The following is a 17801-nucleotide window of genomic DNA, read 5'->3' on the forward strand; positions in this document are numbered from 1 at the left end:
ACTTCTACAAACTTGTGTATTTCTTCTTATGACTCTGCCCTGTAATTTCTTTGGTATATATATGTCCTAGAGTAGAATGGCTGGTGTTTTGAGTATATGCATATTTAATTTCAGTTAGTAATGATGGATTGTTCTCATGAATAGTTGTACAGTTTGCACTTACACCAGCAAGACATGAGAATATCATTTCCTCTACATCTTCAGCAGCATTTGATATTTTCTGATTTCTTATAATCTGCTCTGTATGAAATTGTATGTTGTCTTAATCTGCATTATCTGATTACTAATAAGCCCACACATATACTTTTTTTTTAATGACTGCACTCGGTCTTCATTGCTGTGTGCAGACTTTCTCTGGTTGTGGCAGTTGGGGGCTACTCTCTAGTTTTGATGCACCGGCTTCTCGTGCTGGTTTTTCATGTTGTGAAGCATGGGGTCTAGGCACGCAAGCTTCAGTAGTTGTGGCATGTGGACTCGGTAGTTGTGGCTCACAGGCTCTAGAGCACAGGCTCAGTAGTTGTGGCACGTGGGCCCAGCTGTCCCATGGCATGTGGGATCTTCCTGGACCAGGGATCAAACACATGTCTCCTGTGTTGACAAGTGGATTCTTTACCACTAAGCCACAAGGGAAGCCCTGAGCATATACTTTCTAGTCATTCTGGTTTTCTGTTCTATGGATTGCCTATACTTATAGAGAGTGGATGGCCTGTACTTATAATATGCCCATTTTTCTATTAATTTTTCTCTTTCTTGTTGATTATAGTGCAAGAGATTCTTTATATATTTCTAGGTAATGTTTCCTTGTTAGTTGCAGATGTTAGAAATAACTTGGGCTTATCATTTATTAATTCTTGTCTTTGGTGTCATGGATGGAATAGTTTTGTTTCCAGTTGTTAGATTCTTTAGGTCTTGTTCTACCAGTGTTATAGTTTTATATTTACATTTAATTTAACTGGGGTTTAGTTTTGGATATAATCAGTCAGTCAGTCCATTGTCCATTCAGTCAGTCCATTCAGTCACTCAGTTGTTTCCAACTCTTTGTGAGCCCGTGGACTGCAGCATGCCAGGGTTGTCCATCACCAACTCCCAGAGCTTGCTCAAATTCATGTCCATCAAGTTGGTGATGCCAACCAATCATCGCATCCTCTGTCATCCCCATCTCCTCTTGCCTTCAATCTTTCCCAGCATCAGGGTCCTTTTCAATGAGTTGGCTCCTTGCATCAGGTGGCCAAAGTACTGGAGACTCAGCATCAGTCCTTCCAATGAATATTCAGGACTGATTTCCTTCAGGATTGACTAGTTTGATCTCCTTGCAGTCCAAGGGACTTTCAAGAGTCTTCTCCAACACCACAGTTCAAAAGCATCAATTCTTTGGTGCTCAGCTTTCTTTACTGTCCAACTCTCACATTCATACATGACTCCTTGAAAAACCACATCTTTAACTAGATGGGCTTTTGTTGGCAAAGTAATGTCTCTGCTTTTTAATATGCTGTCTAGGTTGGTTATAGCTTTTCTTCCAAGGAGCAGGCATCTTTTAATTTCATGGCTGCAGTCACCATCTGCAGTGATTTTGGAGTCAAAAAAATTAAAGTGTCACTATTTTCATTGTTTCCTCATCTATTTGCCATGAAGTTACGGGACCGGATGCCATGATCTTAAGTTTTCTCAATGTTGAGTTTTAAGCCAGCTCTCCACTTTCCTCTTTCACTTTCATCAAGAGGCTCTTTAGTTCTTTGCTTTCTGCCATAAGGGTGGTGTCATCTGTGTATCTGAGGGTATTGATATTTCTCCCAGCAATCTTGATTCCAGTTGTGCTTCATCCAGCCCAGCATTTTGCATGATGTACTCTGTATAAATTAAATAAGCAGGGTGACAATATACAGCCTTGACGTACTCGTTTCCCAACTTTGAACCAATCTGTTGTTCCATGTCCAGTTCTAACTGTTGCTTCTTGACCTGCATACAGATTTCTCAGGAGGCAGGTAAGGTGGTCTGGTATTCCCATCTCTTGAAGAATTTTCCACAGTTTGTTGTGATCCACATACTCAAAGGCTTTGGCATATCAGTAAAGCAGAAGTAGATGTTCTTCTGGAACTCTTGCTTTTTTGTTGATCCAGCAGATGTTGGCAATTTGATCTCTGGTTCCTCTGCCTTTTCTAAATCCAGCTTGAACATCTGGGAGTTCATGGTTCACTTACTGTTGAACCCTGGCTTGGAGAATTTTGAGCATTACTTTGCTAGTGTGTGAGATGAGTGCAGTTGTGTCGTAGTTTGAGCATTCTTTGGCATTGCCTTTCTTTGGGGTTGAAATGAAAACTGACCTTTTCCAGTCCTATGGCCACTGCTGAGTTTTCCAAATTTGCTGGCATATTGAGTGCAGGACTTTCACAGCATCATCTTAGAGGATTTGAAATGGCTCAACTGGAATACCATCACCTCCACTAGCTTTGTTCATAGTGATGCTTCCTAAGGCCCATTTGACTTCTCATTCTAGGATGTCTGGCTGTAGGTGAGTGATCAAACCATCATGGTTATCTGGGTTATGAAGATCTTTTTTATATAATTCTTCTGTGTATTCTTGCCACCTCTTCTTATCTTCTGCTTCTGTTAGGTTCATACCATTTCTGTCCTTTATTGTATTCATCTTTGCATGAAGTTTTCCCTTGGTGTCTCTAATTTTCTTGAGGAGATCTCTATTCTTTCCCTTTCTATTGTTTTCCTCTATTTCTTTGCCTTGATCACTGAGGAAGACTTTCTTATCGCTGCTTGCTATTCTTTGGAAGTCTGCATTCAGATAGTTATACCTTTCCTTTTCTCCTTTGCCTTTTAATACTCTTCTTTTCTCAGCTATTTGTAAGGCCTCCTCAGACAACCATTTTGTCTTTTTGCATTTCTTTTTCTTGGGATTGTCTTGATCACTGCTTCCTGTACAATGTCATGAACCTCCGTCCATAGTTCTTCAGGCACTCTGTCCATCAGATCTAATCCCTTGAATCTATTTGTCACTTCCATTGTATAATCATAAGGGATTTGATTTAGGTCATACCTGAATGTCTAGTGGTTTTCCCTACTTTTTTCAATTTAAGTATGAATTTTGCAATAAGGAGTTCATGATCTGAGCCACAGTCAGCTCATGGTCTTATTTTTGCTGACTGTATAGAGCTTCTCCATCTTCGGCTGCGAAGAATATAATTAAGGAATGTAATATAATATATCTCAGGAGCGGATGTCAGCCTGGCTCATCGTTCCAGGATCCAAAACTATTGGATATAGTATGAGATATGAATTCAACTTATTCTCCAACTAATCACTAAAAGGGTTATTAACAAAACCACTTTCTCACTCTAGAGGAAAATTATCTTGGATTTACTTTATTAGCACTATTTCCTTGAAATTGTGGATTAAGATACATAAGGAATGCCAGCTGTTTATCCAGCAGCATACATTTGGTTGTAAAAAGCACAGGCTTTGGAATTTCTCTGAGTAAGATACATCTGGTAACCAAGCTTGTTCCTCCTCAAGGAGACGAGGAACCCACCCTCAGGAATTTTTATACCATAGTGGTTCCTGTGGCATATGAGGCTTGCCTAAGGTAATGCCAGGTTTACTGTACTGTGCCCTTTCCAGCAAGCTAAGTGACCTTAGTACCAGATTATATCCTTTTGAGTCTTGTGAGTATGAATACCTGCTGGGCATGCAGAGTAGAATTTAAGTTTTTTCTAACACCATCTGTTAAATCCATTTTTCACCCATTTCACTACATACCAATTTGTCATAAATGTGAAACTTGGGGCTCTCTGTTCTGTTTTTGATGTCAGTTCCTTTCCCAGTATAACATTGTCTTAATATAACTTTGTAATATGTCTAAATAGCTGAATCTTTTTGTTCTACTTTGAGAGAATTAACTTTTGTCGATTTTTATTTTTTTTATTATCCTTTTAGTCAAGTTCCCCAAAACAAGCTGCTAAAATTTTTATTGAAATTGGATTGAATTTGCAGATTATTTTTTTTTTTGAGCTTTATTTTTTTTTCCATTTATTTTTATTAGTTGGAGGCTAATTAGTTTACAGTATTATAGTGGGTTTTGCCATACATTGACATGAATCAGCCATGGATTTACATGTATTCCCCACCCCGATCCCCACCTCCCACCTCCCTCCCCACCCCATCCCTCTGGGTCTTCCCACTGCACCAGCCCCAAGCATTTGTCTCATGCATCCAACCTGGGCTGGTGATTTGTTTCACCCTTGATAATATACATGTTTCTATGCTGTTCTCTCAAAACGTCCCACCCTCGCCTTCTCCCACAGAGTCCAAAAGTCTGTTCTGTACATCTGTGTCTCTTTTTCTGTTTTGCATATAGGGTTATTGTTACCATCTTTCTAAATTCCATATATATGCGATAGTATACTGTATTGGTCTTTATCTTTCATGGCTTACTTCGCTCTGTATAATGGGCTCCAGTTTCATCCATCTCATTAGAACTGATTCAAATGAATTCTTTTTAATGGCTGAGTAATATTCCATGGTGTATATGTACCACAGATTCCTTATCCATTCGTCTGCTGATGGGCATCTAGGTTGCTTCCATGTCCTGGCTATTATAAACAGTGCTGTGATGAACATTGGGGTGCACGTGTCTCTTTCAGATCTGGTTTCCTCTGTGTGTATGCCCAGAAGTGGGATTGCTGGGTCATATGGCAGTTCTATTTCCAGTTTTTTAAGAAACCTCCACACTGTTCTCCATAGTGGCTGTACTAGTTTGCATTCCCACCAACAGTGTAAGAGGGTTCCCTTTTCTCCACACCCTCTCCAGCATTTATTGCTTGTAGACTTTTGGATAGCAGCCATCCTGACTGGCGTGTAATGGTACCTCATTGTGGTTTTGATTTGCATTTCTCTGATAATGAGTGATGTTGAGCATCTTTTCATGTGTTTGTTAGCCATCTGTATGTCTTCCTTGGAGAAATGTCTGTTTAGATCTTTGGCCCATTTTTTGATTGGGTCATTTATTTTTCTGGCATTGAGCTGCAGGAGTTGCTTGTATATTTTTGAGATTAATCCTTTGTCTGCTGCTTCATTTGCTATTATTTTCTCCCATTCTGAGGGCTGTCTTTTCACCTTGCTTCTAGTTTCCTTTGTTGTGCAAAAGCTTTTAAGTTTAATTAGGTCCCATTTGTTTATTTTTGCTTTTATTTCCAATATTCTGGGAGGTGGGTCATAGAGGATCCTGCTGTGATTTATGTCGGAAAGTGTTTTGCTTATGTTCTCCTCTAGAAGTTTTATAGTTTCTGGTCTTACATTTAGATCTTTAATCCATTTTGAGTTTACTTTTGTGTATGGTGTTAGAAAGTGTTCTAGTTTCATTCTTTTACAAGTGGTTGACCAGTTTTCCCAGCACCACTTGTTAAAGAGGTTGTCTTTTTTCCATTGTATATCCTTGCCTCCTTTGTCGAAGATAAGGTGTCCATAGGTTCATGGATTTATCTCTGGGCTTTCTATTCTGTTCCATTGATCTATTTTTCTGTCTTTGTGCCAGTACCATACTGTCTTGATGACTGTGGCTTTGTAGTGGAGCCTGAAGTCAGGCGGGTTGAGTCCTCCAGTTCCATTCTTCTTTCTCAAGATTACTTTGGCTATTCGTGCAGATTACTTTAGAATTAAAGTATGTTAATCTTGTGTTTGTAGCTTTGATGAATGCTTTTTAGTTCTAAAGTTATTGATTCTCTTTGGTTGTCTGTGAAATGCAAATAATGAATTTTATTTCTTCCTGAAAGGCCTTTTACTTTTCTTTCATTTTGACTGTTTTGGCCAGGTTGCCAGTCTATATTTGACAGTGCTGTGGTAGCAGGCATTTTTATCAAATTTCTACTTCAGATTCTAAACTTGCTCTATTAAGTGCTATGTCTGCTGTGAGTTTTATTCTAGTTAGTCTCTTTCAAAGGAAGTTCCTGTTTATTGATAATTTATATATGCCTTTGTTCAGGTTTTTTTTTTTAATTTTTCACCTTTAGTAATAGTAATATAGAGAATAACATTGATTGTCTGATACTGAGCTATTCTTGCATTGCTACTTGATGTTATTTTTTAATGAAATGATTTCTCAAAAATACAAATATAAATGAGTATGATGGTTTAGTTGCTAAGTTGTGTCCGACTCTTGCAACTCCATGGCCTGGGAACCCACCAGGCTCCTCTGTCCATGGGATTCTCCAGGCAAGAATACTAGAGTGGGTTGCCATTTCCTTCTCCAGGAGATCTTCCCAACCCAGGAATGAAACCCGGTCTCCTGCATTGCAAGGAGATTCTTTACCAACTGAGCTACAAGGGAAGCCCATAAATGAGTATAGAAGATGACTAAAAGTGGGGTATTATACAGAAATGTAACTGTGTGTTCAGAAAGCAGAATTGCCACTATTTGATGAGGTGTCTTGGAAGAAGATAAATTGAAAACGAGCTCTGAGTCATGGTCTGGCTTCATTTTCTCTGATACTTTACAAAAGCCTTTTCTGGAGAAAGTCATTGAGCTTATACTGGGAAACCTAGGGTTATCCACATTTTATGTACTGGGTTTGTGGGAAAGATCGTTTGATTTTTCCATACAATAGTACAGAAAAACCTGAACCAACTTTCTGGCCAACCCAATATTTTGAAAGATGTGCCAGCACCTAGAACTAGATGACACAATCAGGGGGATTGGGCTGCTTAGGCTTTTCCATTTTTAAGCTTCTGGTGGCTATCCTTCAGCACTCAGGAGTAGGTCAAAGCAGAACATTTGTGTGTTCTTAAAAGATCCAGGGAGCAGAAGGAAAGAGCTAGACCATCAGCAAGCCAAGTACAGCTAGTAAGTTAGGTCAGGCTCACCCAGGCATTGTCAGATTTTTTTAAAAATATGGTACCGTATAAGAAAGCATTATGTTGAAGTCTCGAGTCATTCTGCGCAAATCTGAACTGGCCACTCTGTTTGCCTGGTACAATTACCCTGGATTTTGTTTTTATTTTCCTGAAGAGTCCTATGATCTTTCTATTTCTATACCCTCCTCTTATGTCTTTCTTGGCTTACTCTCTTTGATGTAAAGCAAATTTAGCAACTTCCTCAGAAAGGCTCTATGGGAGATGAAGTATGGGTCCTTGAATGTCTGAAAATTGTCTTTAATTCTGCTCTCAGTTTAAATAATAGTATGATATAAAATTCCAAGCTGGTTGTTGTTTTCCATTAAAAACTTGAAGGGATTTCTCTGTTGTCTCCAGCTTCCATTGTGATCACTGAGAAGGCTTGAAGCTGTTCTGATTCTTGTTCCTTCATATGTGCCCTGTTTTGTTCTTGTTTGTTTTCCTCTCTAGAAGCTTGTAGGATCTATCTGAGGATATTAATAATTGTAGGTTACTTTGTTTTCAGGTTTCTATTTTCCTACGTAGTCTTTTCCCCCCGTATTACTGTGTGTGTAGTTATGTTTTATCTCTATCACAATAAAGATTTTCTCTCAGGTTTCTGCTGAACTTTGGTTGTCTGCTTATGTTTAAGAATAAGAGGCTGAACAGCTGATTGAAGGCTTTGAGCAAACAGGCAGGGCATGTTGTCAGTGAACTTTGTGATAAAGCCAGTTCATGGGGCATGACATAGGATTTGCTAATATTTCCCTGATTTAAGCATTCTATCCAGTCTCAGGCAGAGTGACCCACCAAACTTACAGAATGGTCAGGGAAACAGACCAGAAAGCTCTTCAACTTTAGGTAGGTAGGCAGCTCCAATGAGAGAGTGGAAAACTGCATGTGTATGGTTTCTCCTTCCAAACTCACCATTCAGCTAAATCAGTCCTCACCTAAGAAGCTGCTGGTAAGAGAGAGGGAAGGAGAAAGGCACCAGTGTTGTTATAGAGAAATACTGCTATGTGAAAACAGAGAGTAGGGAATTATGGTAAATTGAACAGTGTGTAAAAAGTGAATGTGTATTTTGAATTTATAGTTGCTTAGGGGAGGTCTCTTTGCTATTTCTAAGAAAAATATATTTAAAAATCTCCAATTGTTGATATATTATCTTGGTTTTATCAGTTATTTTATTTATTTTTGCTACCTTATAAGTTTTGTACTTAGCATGCTTTCTGTTTTTGTTGTGCTTTTTAATGCATCATCAGATTTTCTTCTGCAGGTTTGGAAGCTATACATTCTATTTTTATTCTCATTGTGGTTACATCTAACCCATATTTATGATTACCTTTCTCTATCAGTATTTAAAGTTATCAACATTGGAGTCTTACAGTAACACAAAAGTATTGACACATTGTCATTCTCCCTCCTTTCCCCAGACACTTTACCTGTTGTCTCTCTGCTCCTCTTCTTCATCCATGTTGATATCACTTAGAGTGTTTATCCCAGTTAATTTTTCATTTTGAATATTTGCTAATTGAACAAATAACTTGTCTGAGGTAACTATTTATTTCCTGTATACATTTTATCTATTCATTTATGTGTTTAATCATCAAACTAGTATAATCACCTGGTTTTAAAAACACATAAGGAAATAAGAGCAGTTCCTTGCCTCACTCCAAAGTCCAGATCCCAGAATCAATTGTGTTTAACTCCATGCTATTGTTTTACCTTCCAAGGTGAGTAATGTGCTCACCTTGCTATTTTGACTTACCAACATAAGAGGTTATCTATTACCCTCTCCTTTCCACCCTGCATGGAGGATTTGACTACCTTATACTATTATCCCATACTTCCTCTCACCCCTCTTCCTAATATTATTTTAATTTTTAGTCAGTTCTGTTCAGTTGCTCAGTCATATCCGACTCTTTGCGACCCTATGGAATGTAGCACGCTAGACTTCCCTGTCCATCACCAGCTCCTGGAGCTTGCTCAAACTCATGTCCATCAAGTCGGTGATGCCATCCAACCATCACATTCTCTCTCGTCCCCTTCTCCTCCTGCCTTCAATCTTTCCCAGCATCAGGTTCTTTTCCAGTGAGTCAGTTCTTCTCATCAGCTGACCAGAGTATTGAAGCTTCAGCTTCAGTGTCAGTCCTTCCAATGAATATTCAGGACTGGTTTCCTTTAGGATTGACTGGTTTGATCTCCTTTTGATCTCCTTGTGGTCTAATTTTTAGTCACGTCACTGAAAATGTTTGCATTATTGTGACTGTGTAAATATTATTTCTTTCTTCCCTGTTGTTCATTTCACATATAACTTTCTGGTTTTCCTGGTATTGCCATTGCCTTTTTTATTTGCCTCGTTTCTGTGTACTGTACCTGGCTACAAGTTGTGGTGCCTAATGCTTTCATGCTGGGCCTTTCAAGAGTTCTGCAGTGTAAACAGCTGTCAGAATCCCAGTCTTAGGTATAATCACCTCTGCTAAGTCAGTTACCTCACATTCATTTGCTTTTTTACTCCTTCTAAAAGTCTCATTGTTGTCTTCCCTTTTATGCTTTGACTTGATTTAATACCTCTCATTCTTTTATTGTCATTTTGGGGGAGATTTTGAAGGGAGAAGAGAATAAGGTAAATAATTAATCTCTTGTATTTAACTAGAAAACAAACTAGTTTTCTCTAATCATGTTTTATGTACCCTTGACAGACTTGTCCATAGTGCTGCCCACCCCACCGACCTCCCCCTGTTCTGTGTTGAACTCAATTCATTAAGAGGTTTTTCCCACCATCACCACCCCCATCAAAGAAACTCTTGTTGAGGTCACTAGTGACCATTACACTGCTTCCAGTGACCAGTTCTGTGTCTTTGTTCTACCTGACTTACAGGGGCACAGATGATTATTTCCTCCTGCTTGAAAATCTTTTTTTTTTTTTCCCACCTTGGCTTCCAGGACACCATACTCTTCTGCTTTCCCTGCACTATCACTAATCTCTTCTTTTTCAGTCTTCATTGCTGATGTCTCTTCATATCCCCTACCTCTAAATATTGAATAGCCTCAGGGTCTAGACCTTGGACCACTACTGTAAACTTACTTACTTCCCTGATGAGCTTAACCAGTCTACTGACTTATGATACCATATGTTTTGATTCTAGAGTTTGTATCTCTTCTTTTATCTGAACTCCAAAATCATATATCTACCTGCACTTCACTATCTCCACTTGGTATTTTCTAGGCATCTTAGGTTTAGCATGCTTAAAAATCCTGATTTTTCTTTCAAAACCTATTTCTCTTCCATTCTGTGTCAGTAAATGACAACTCCATCTTTCTTTTTGCTTAGGCCAAAAATTTTGGAATCCTATGTTTCTCTTTTTCATTAATACCCCATATTTATCAGGAAATCCCACTCGTATTAACTTTAAAATAGATTTTGCATTCAGGTACTCCATCCTCCACTGCCTGCTGTCTGGTCTAAGCCGCATCATTGCTTGCCTAGATTATCGCCTTTTGGCTCTGCTCCTGCCTTTACCTCACCAGACCTATAGTCTGTTGTCAAGAGTGAAACAGAGTGATCCTGTTTTTAAAAAATCTTAATCATTACACTCCTCTGCTGAAAACCCTTCAGTGGCTTCATATTTGACTCAGTAAAAACTCAAAAGTCCTTATATTGGTTCACACGGTGTTATGCTATCTGACCCTCTAGTCTTTGCCTTCTGCTTCCCTCCCAAGAGTCACATTGGCCACACTTGTAGTTATTTGAATACTTCAGGCATGTTTCCCATAGGAGCTTTGAACATTGTTTTTCTTGTGTCTGGAGCACTTTTCTCTTGGATATCCTCATGGTCCTCTGTACCTTTCTGGTTATTGCCCAAAAGTTGTCTTCTCAGTGAGCCTGTCCTTGTCACCTATTTTAACCTGCAACCCTTTGTCCCCCTCTGCATTCCCTTATCCTCCTGCTTTTTTTTTTTTTTTTTTCCCTTTGCAGCAGATATTATGTATCCTCCTGCATCCCCATACTTGAAAACAGTTCCTGGACAATTTAGGCATTCAATTATATGGAAAGAGTGAGTGGATAAATTGTAGTAGTAATTGCCTGTTACTAATACTCTCATTAATGGCAAAAAGTTTCACTCTAAAAAGAGCATAAATGACTGTTATGAAATTAACAGTAATGTTAATAGTAAACAAAATCAGTTCGAGATAAATTAATGGCTTAAATTCATAACTACTAGCAATCCCTAGATATTTATAGTTCATCAGTGTTTTGTTCTTTATACTACTGATAGACAGTAATAAAGATTTAAATACATAGAAACATCAAACTATATGCCCTTTATTATTTAAATTTTGTGTAGTTTAAATTTGGTTGATTTTTAAACACCAATAATACATTCATAACCTAGCATACTTAAGGAAATCTTAGTTTAAAGCCAGCTTTATTAAGCTTCAGTTGGAAACTACACCACTGACAAAAGACTCCAAATCATTTAGATAACATATGCTTTTTAGATGGCGTAATTAGAATTGATACTGTAATTGCCGCCAGCAGCTTCATTTTATTTATTGTACAACATACATTTGATTTTAGGATCTGTGGATCTTTGGATGCATCTTTAATCAATTCTGGAAATTTTACAATTATCTTCTGTCCTCTGTAGAATTCATATTAGACATATGTTCAGTCCTCATTCTACCCTTCATGTCTTTGTCTTTCATATTTTTCACCTCTTTGTGCTGCAATCTGGTTAATTTTTCATGTATGTAGTATTTGCATGTTCAAGTATGCTCTGTTAGTGTTGACAAGAACTCCAGATCCTCCAGTCCTTCGAAGTTAAAATGCTTGTTGCTTGTGCTGACTCTCACACATAGTATCTGGCCTCTTCACATTTATGGTAACCTTTATGAATTCATTCCTTGTTAATCTGTAAATTCCGCAGGCCAAATCTGATCAGGGCTTAATTGTAAAGAATTCACTTCTGCTTCTGCTGGTATAGAGGCATCATTATTTGGGGGCCATTTCAGCCCTTTCTTGAAAGTCTTGAGTGAGAGTAGTTCATTTCCCCTCACCCTCACTCTACTTCTGAGCCCAAAGCTCAGAATCCTCACAGCTAAGTTTCTCTGGGCAGGGGCACTCATACCCCTTGCTTCTGCCTGGAGTTTCCCGCCCATTTTGATTGATTTTGCCTCTCCCCCCTACTTCATATAAGATCAGTACTGCTTTCATGTGCATATCCGAGCCGGAATCTTTCTTGTTAAACAAGAAAACCTCATGTGTAGCCCACCACAGTGCCAAAAGTAGAAGCCCCCTACAATTTCCAGACTCTTGTAGACAGTTACTTCAAATGTTACATTGTGAAATATCAGTTATATCTATGTTTTTGTTTTCTTTGAGACTTTTTCATAAAACTAATATTTTACTTTATAAAAACTTACATTGAAGTTAACTGGGAAACTCAATATCTCCAATGGAACACGAGAGACCAGAATGAAGAAAAAATATTAATACTGGAAAGTAAACAAAGCATAATTTCTATTGTAAACTTAATAAACCAGCTAGCATGTATATTTCATCTTATTTTTCTCATGTGCTACAGATGGGTCCTTAAATTAAGATAAACATTGAGGGGCCTTCCTGGTGGCTCAGTGGTGAAGAATCCGCCTGCCAATATAGGGGACCGGTTTGATCCCTGACCCAGGAAGATCTCTCATGCTGCAGAGCAACTAAGCTCAGTAGTGTGCTCCAACTATTGAACCTGTGCTCTGGAGCCGAGAAGACACAACTACTGAGCCTGCCTGCCACAACTACTGAAGCCGGCCTACCCTAGAGCCCGTGGTCCCCCACATGAGAAGGCGATGCAATGAGAAGCAATGCACTGCAACTGGAGAGTAGCCCCTGATCACTTCAACTAGAGAAAAGCCTAAGCGGCAATGAAGACCCAGCGCAGTCAGAACATCTGGAGAGTTTAAGATTTAGGAAGATTCTTAAAGGCCTTCTGACTAATTAAAGGAAAAATCAGATACCTCTTTAATAGTGAAGTTAAATGTATTTTGTGTAGTCTATGGCAATATTCTTTGAAATTCTTTGAAAATTGTTCATCCCTATATAAGGCAACTAAACTCAAATTGATTGGAAAAACCCACTTCTTAACCATTGTATTAAGGATTAAACATTTAATCCTTTACTCATTTTCCATTTGTATGTGAAAGAACAATTTTTTTTAAAGCCAGCAAAAATTAATTTCTTAGTATGAATGCTTAATGCACTTCTCAATCTGAAGCTCAGTAAGTTCAAAATAATATCTATTTAGTTGCTGAGAGGTCCAAAGGATATTCTGCATTAAGCAAAGTACCTGGCATATAATAAGGTCTCTTGCTAAGGTGATAGTGTTAGTCTCTCAGTCGTGCCCGACTCTTTGTGACCTGATGGACTGCAGCCCAACCACCAGGCTCCTCTGTCCATGAGATTTTACAGGCAAGGATACTGAAGTGGGTTGCCATTTCCTTCTCCAGGTGATCTTCCCAACCCAGGGATCGAACCTGGGTCTCCTACACTGCAGGCAGATTCTTTACCAACTGAGCTACAAGGGAAGCCCAAAGTGATAAGTACTTCTTAATAACAATGTTATCAAAATGCAGTTTTGACTCAGGAGCTGTCTTTAAGGACTAAGGATCTGCTAGGAGAACAGGTAAAATGGTGCTCTATAGGAACAGAGATGTTCTCTGAAAAAAAGTGGAAGTAGTAGTTTCTCAGTCGTGTCCAACTCTTTGCGACCCCATGGGCTGTAGCCTGATCGCAGGCTCCTTTGTCCATGGAATTCTCCAGGCAAGAATACTAGAGTGGGTAGCCATTCCCTTCTCCAGGGGATCTTCCTGACCCAGGTCTCCTGCATTGGCAGGTGGATTCTTTACCCATTAGAAGAGGGGAAAATTATCTCTACCTGTTACTAGCACAGATACTGAAGGGCAAGCGGAAAAGTTACTGTTCGGGAATAAGCAGTCAAGATTTCTACAATGTTGAGCACTGAGCTGCCCACATAGCACATATGTGTGGACTATGTATGTATATGTACACAGATGGAGGGCTTGCAGGCTGAGCATGTGGCATATGAATCTAAGTGGTTATTGTGAACAGGGACCTCTACTTCATGAGTTTTGAAAAAAAAAAAAAAGCTCTATGCTAGGATATGGGACATTTTGGGGAAGTAAATATGGCCCCCAATGCACCCTTTTTGTTTAAGACCTTAAAGCAGATGAAGGAAACGTGCTTTTATGGACAACTTTCACTTTACCACATTAATTTTGTTTTTATTGTTTTATACAACCCTTTGCCTTGTCATAAAGAGAGCTATGTTTAATTTTTTTTTAAGAGTAGTTCTTTTAAAAAAATACATAATTTGGCTGCATCGGGACTTAGCTGTAAAATGTGGGATCTTCGTTGTGGCCTTTGGGGTTAGTTGCCCTACAGCATGTAGGTTCCTAGTTCCTCGACCAGGGATCAAGCCCACATCGCCTGCATTGCAGGGCGGATTCTTAACCACTGGACCACCAAGGATGTCCCTGTTTAATTTTAAATTTTGTTCTCCAGTGATATTTGATGGTAGCTGAAGTCTGAAAGGTATTTGCATTTTTTATGCCTTTTATCCATAAACATTTTTCCATGTGTATGTTTTTTGCAGTGCTAATGAAGTCCCTTTTCAGTTCATATTTCACTGTAGTTAAAAATATTTCAGGGAAAATTCCCTGGTGATCCAGTGGTGAGAACTCAGTGCTTCCACTGCAGAGGGCACAGTTTTGGTCCCTGGTCAGGGAATTAAGATTCCTGCAAATTGGGTAGCACAGCAAAAAAATAAAAATAAAAATAAATTATTCTAGTGATGTGAGTGATAGAAGTCTGAGTATCATATAATCCTAGAAACCAGGCTGTTGGGTAGAGACTGGTCACTGGCCACCAGTGTTTATACTCTCCTGTAATTCAAAAATAGAACTCCTACCTTTTAGTTGGTCATGTAGCTGATCAAATGGTTTCTACCTTTTCTAGTCTCCTCCTTTGTGGTTACATTGTAGCCACTGGGATAGAAGTGAAAGTTATGCATGTGACTTCCAGATCCTGCCTTTAACAGTACTGGGCATGCATTCTTTACCCTGTCTCTCATTCCTTCTGTAGGATGTTTAAGTAAGAATGAGTCAAGTAAGAACAGCCATTTCAGAGGCCTGTTTCAGTGATTGTATTTTGGGTCTCTCTGTATTTTGGGTCTCTTTGTTAAAGCAACTTATGTGTATATGTTCAATCATATCAGACTGTGAACCCCATGGACTGTAGCCCATCAGGCTCCTCTGTCCATGGAATTTGCCAGGTGAGAATACTGGAGTGGGTTGCTATTCCCTACTCCAGGGGATCTTCTCAACCCAGGGATCGAACCCGTGTCTCCTAAATCTCCTTCATTGGCAGGTAGATTCTTTACTACTCTGCTACCTAGGAAGCTCCTAGATCAATTTACTCTGTACTAATAGAGGGATAGCTATCTTATGAACACAAAAGGTTTAGACTGGAGAAGGATAGGAAGTGGATCGAAGTCTTAAGTGAGACTGTCATATGCCTGTTCCATATAAAAGGGCTCAGGATGAAACGTCTGCACAGTGCCAATGATTCTTCCTTGGGCAAAGATTGTTGAACCTAATGAGGTGGCTATTGGACTTTGGACAAGTCACTTAAACTTTCTCTGTTTGATCTTAAAATGAAAAGATAGAAGAAGTTCTCTCAAGGATCTTCTCTAGCTGTCATTCTGTAAATGTATATTGTTTTAGAAAAGACTGGAGAGTCGTGAGGAAAAACTTCAGACGTTATTAATAAGTATGTAAGTTGATCCCTCAGAGAAGCACAACAGCATGTGGATCAGCAGCAGGAGCAGTTATGGATGGAGCCCAGTGGTAGAACTCTATTCTCTTCTATCTCTGCTTGCAATTGGTTAGTTCTTAACTGACTTCATTTCTTTTGGTCAAAACTTGCTAAAACCAAGGAGTGGCAGACAACAAACTCACATTCTAATCTTTTCTAAGCCACTTCCCTCAGAGCCATGGGCTTGATAATCAGTCTTTAAAGTTAGTGTGGGTGAAAATACCTTTGGGAAAAGTCACCAGCCTGCAATCTGTTTCTACCCACCAGTGTCCTATGTATCTTAATATTGTTATTGCAGTGCACTACTTCCAGGAACCTTATCTTCTAGGAATACACTAAGCTTCTGTAACAAATAGACAACACACCAAAAAATAAACAAACTACAGTAGCTAAAGCAAGACAAACCTTTTCCTCATGTAACAGTCCAGAGGTAGGCAGGCAGTCTAGGGTCTGTTAGGCAGCTTTGCTTCACAAGGTAAACTTCAAAACCCAGGTTCTTTCTGTTACTGCTCTGCAATCTGTCCTGTGTGGGTTCTTGTCTTCATAGTTTAAGCTGGCTCATCACTATTATAACTGAGTTTCAGTTTGTGTGAAAGTGTTACTTGAAAACTGGGTTGCCATAAGGAGAACATGGGATCTTTAGCAAGGCGACGTCTCCCTGAACAGCAAATAGGTAAATATTAAGCTAAGGATATATGCATATTCATGAAGGGGTTTGAGCAGAGAGAATTCAGCATAAAATTGGGGCAAAAGTCAACAGAGTCTTATTTGATTGAAGTCAGGAGGGTCAACATCATCATTCCATCCTTCACCTGGATGGGGGCCTTAATTCCTGCAGAACTCAAAAATATAATTTTATTATATATATCCCTTGAGGAGGAACTAAAATTTCTTTACCACTGCGCTATTGCTTGACTACCTTTTCTCTATTTCTGCTTTCCCTTTGTTCCCTTAAGATCATTAATTACTGAGACTTGTTTAAGGGCAAGCATTGCAGCCAGACTTGGATTATGAAATGGCTTAGGCCCAAAATGGCTTCTTTTATGTTCATAACAGTGCTATTTACAATAGACAAGACATGGAAATAACCTGTCCATCAACATATGAATAAATAAAGATGTGGTTTCTGTGTGTGTGTGATGAAATACTACTTAGCCATAAAAAATAATGAAATAATGCCATTTGCAGCAACATGGATGGACCTAGAGATTATCAACCTAAATGAAGTAAGTTGGAGAGAGAAAGACAAACACTATATGCTATCACTTATATGTGGAATCTGAAGAAAAAAATACTGTAAATGAACTTATCAACGAAACAGTCTCACAACAGATTTGTGGTTGCCAAGGGTAGAAGAGGGTGGAGGAAAGCTAGACTGAGTTTGGGATTAGCAGATACAAACTATTGTATATTGAATGGATAAACAACAAAGTCCTACTGCATAGCATAGGAAATTATGTTCAACATCTTGTAATAAACTATAACGGAAAATAACACGGAAAAAAGTAAATCGTTTCACTGTACAGCAGAAGCTAACAACATTGTAAATCAACTAAAATTTAAAAAATTTTTAAAGAGAAAAGATATGTGTAGCATTTACCCTACAAGATTGGGCCTTATACATCTGACTAGGTTCCCAGTAGTAGTCATCTAAGTAACGTCCTTCCTGAACCTATTAATGTACAAAACCTCAAGGAGTAACCCAAAGCTATTTACAATTTTCAAGAGACCCCTCCTGATGAAGACCACGCTTCATCCAAGATATTTCTTGCATCCTCAGATCATGCAGTTTGCCCATTCTACCTGAGCTAAGCGGGTATATCAAAGCCACCAACAACTTCATTCTTTTATGAGTTCTTTCTCCCCTATTTTTCCCTTTCTTCTGGACTCAGAGGCGATCATTCTGAGTGGAGTTCTGGCTCTGGAGGGCATCTGGTTGCTAAGAGACAGGACGCTGGGAGGGTGGGGACGCTGCACTGCGACAGGCCTGAGAAAGAATTCGAGGTGGGCGGGGAAGAAACCGGCAAAGGCTAGGCCG

General features: G+C 39.0%; 1 protein-coding gene and 1 long non-coding RNA gene across 3 annotated transcripts in view; one reads left to right on the forward strand and one right to left on the reverse strand.

Moving 5' to 3' along the window:
• The window catches only part of SANBR (SANT and BTB domain regulator of CSR), a 77265-nt gene that overhangs the window by 1905 nt on the left and 57559 nt on the right, over nucleotides 1–17801 (forward strand). The window lies entirely within an intron of this gene.
• On the reverse strand, nucleotides 8613–17768 carry LOC110148241 (uncharacterized). 2 transcript variants are annotated; one of them, XR_002317119.2, is made up of 3 exons: nucleotides 17567–17768; nucleotides 16169–16421; nucleotides 8613–11789 (listed from the first exon to the last, which is right to left on the reverse strand). It is a non-coding gene; the product is annotated as an uncharacterized lncRNA (long non-coding RNA). The 2 variants fall into 2 exon arrangements; XR_011492177.1 differs by having other exon boundaries at nucleotides 8613–12372.

This window comes from Odocoileus virginianus, chromosome 2, assembly GCF_023699985.2.
Source record: "Odocoileus virginianus isolate 20LAN1187 ecotype Illinois chromosome 2, Ovbor_1.2, whole genome shotgun sequence".
In the NCBI taxonomy this organism is placed as follows: domain Eukaryota; kingdom Metazoa; phylum Chordata; class Mammalia; order Artiodactyla; family Cervidae; genus Odocoileus; species Odocoileus virginianus.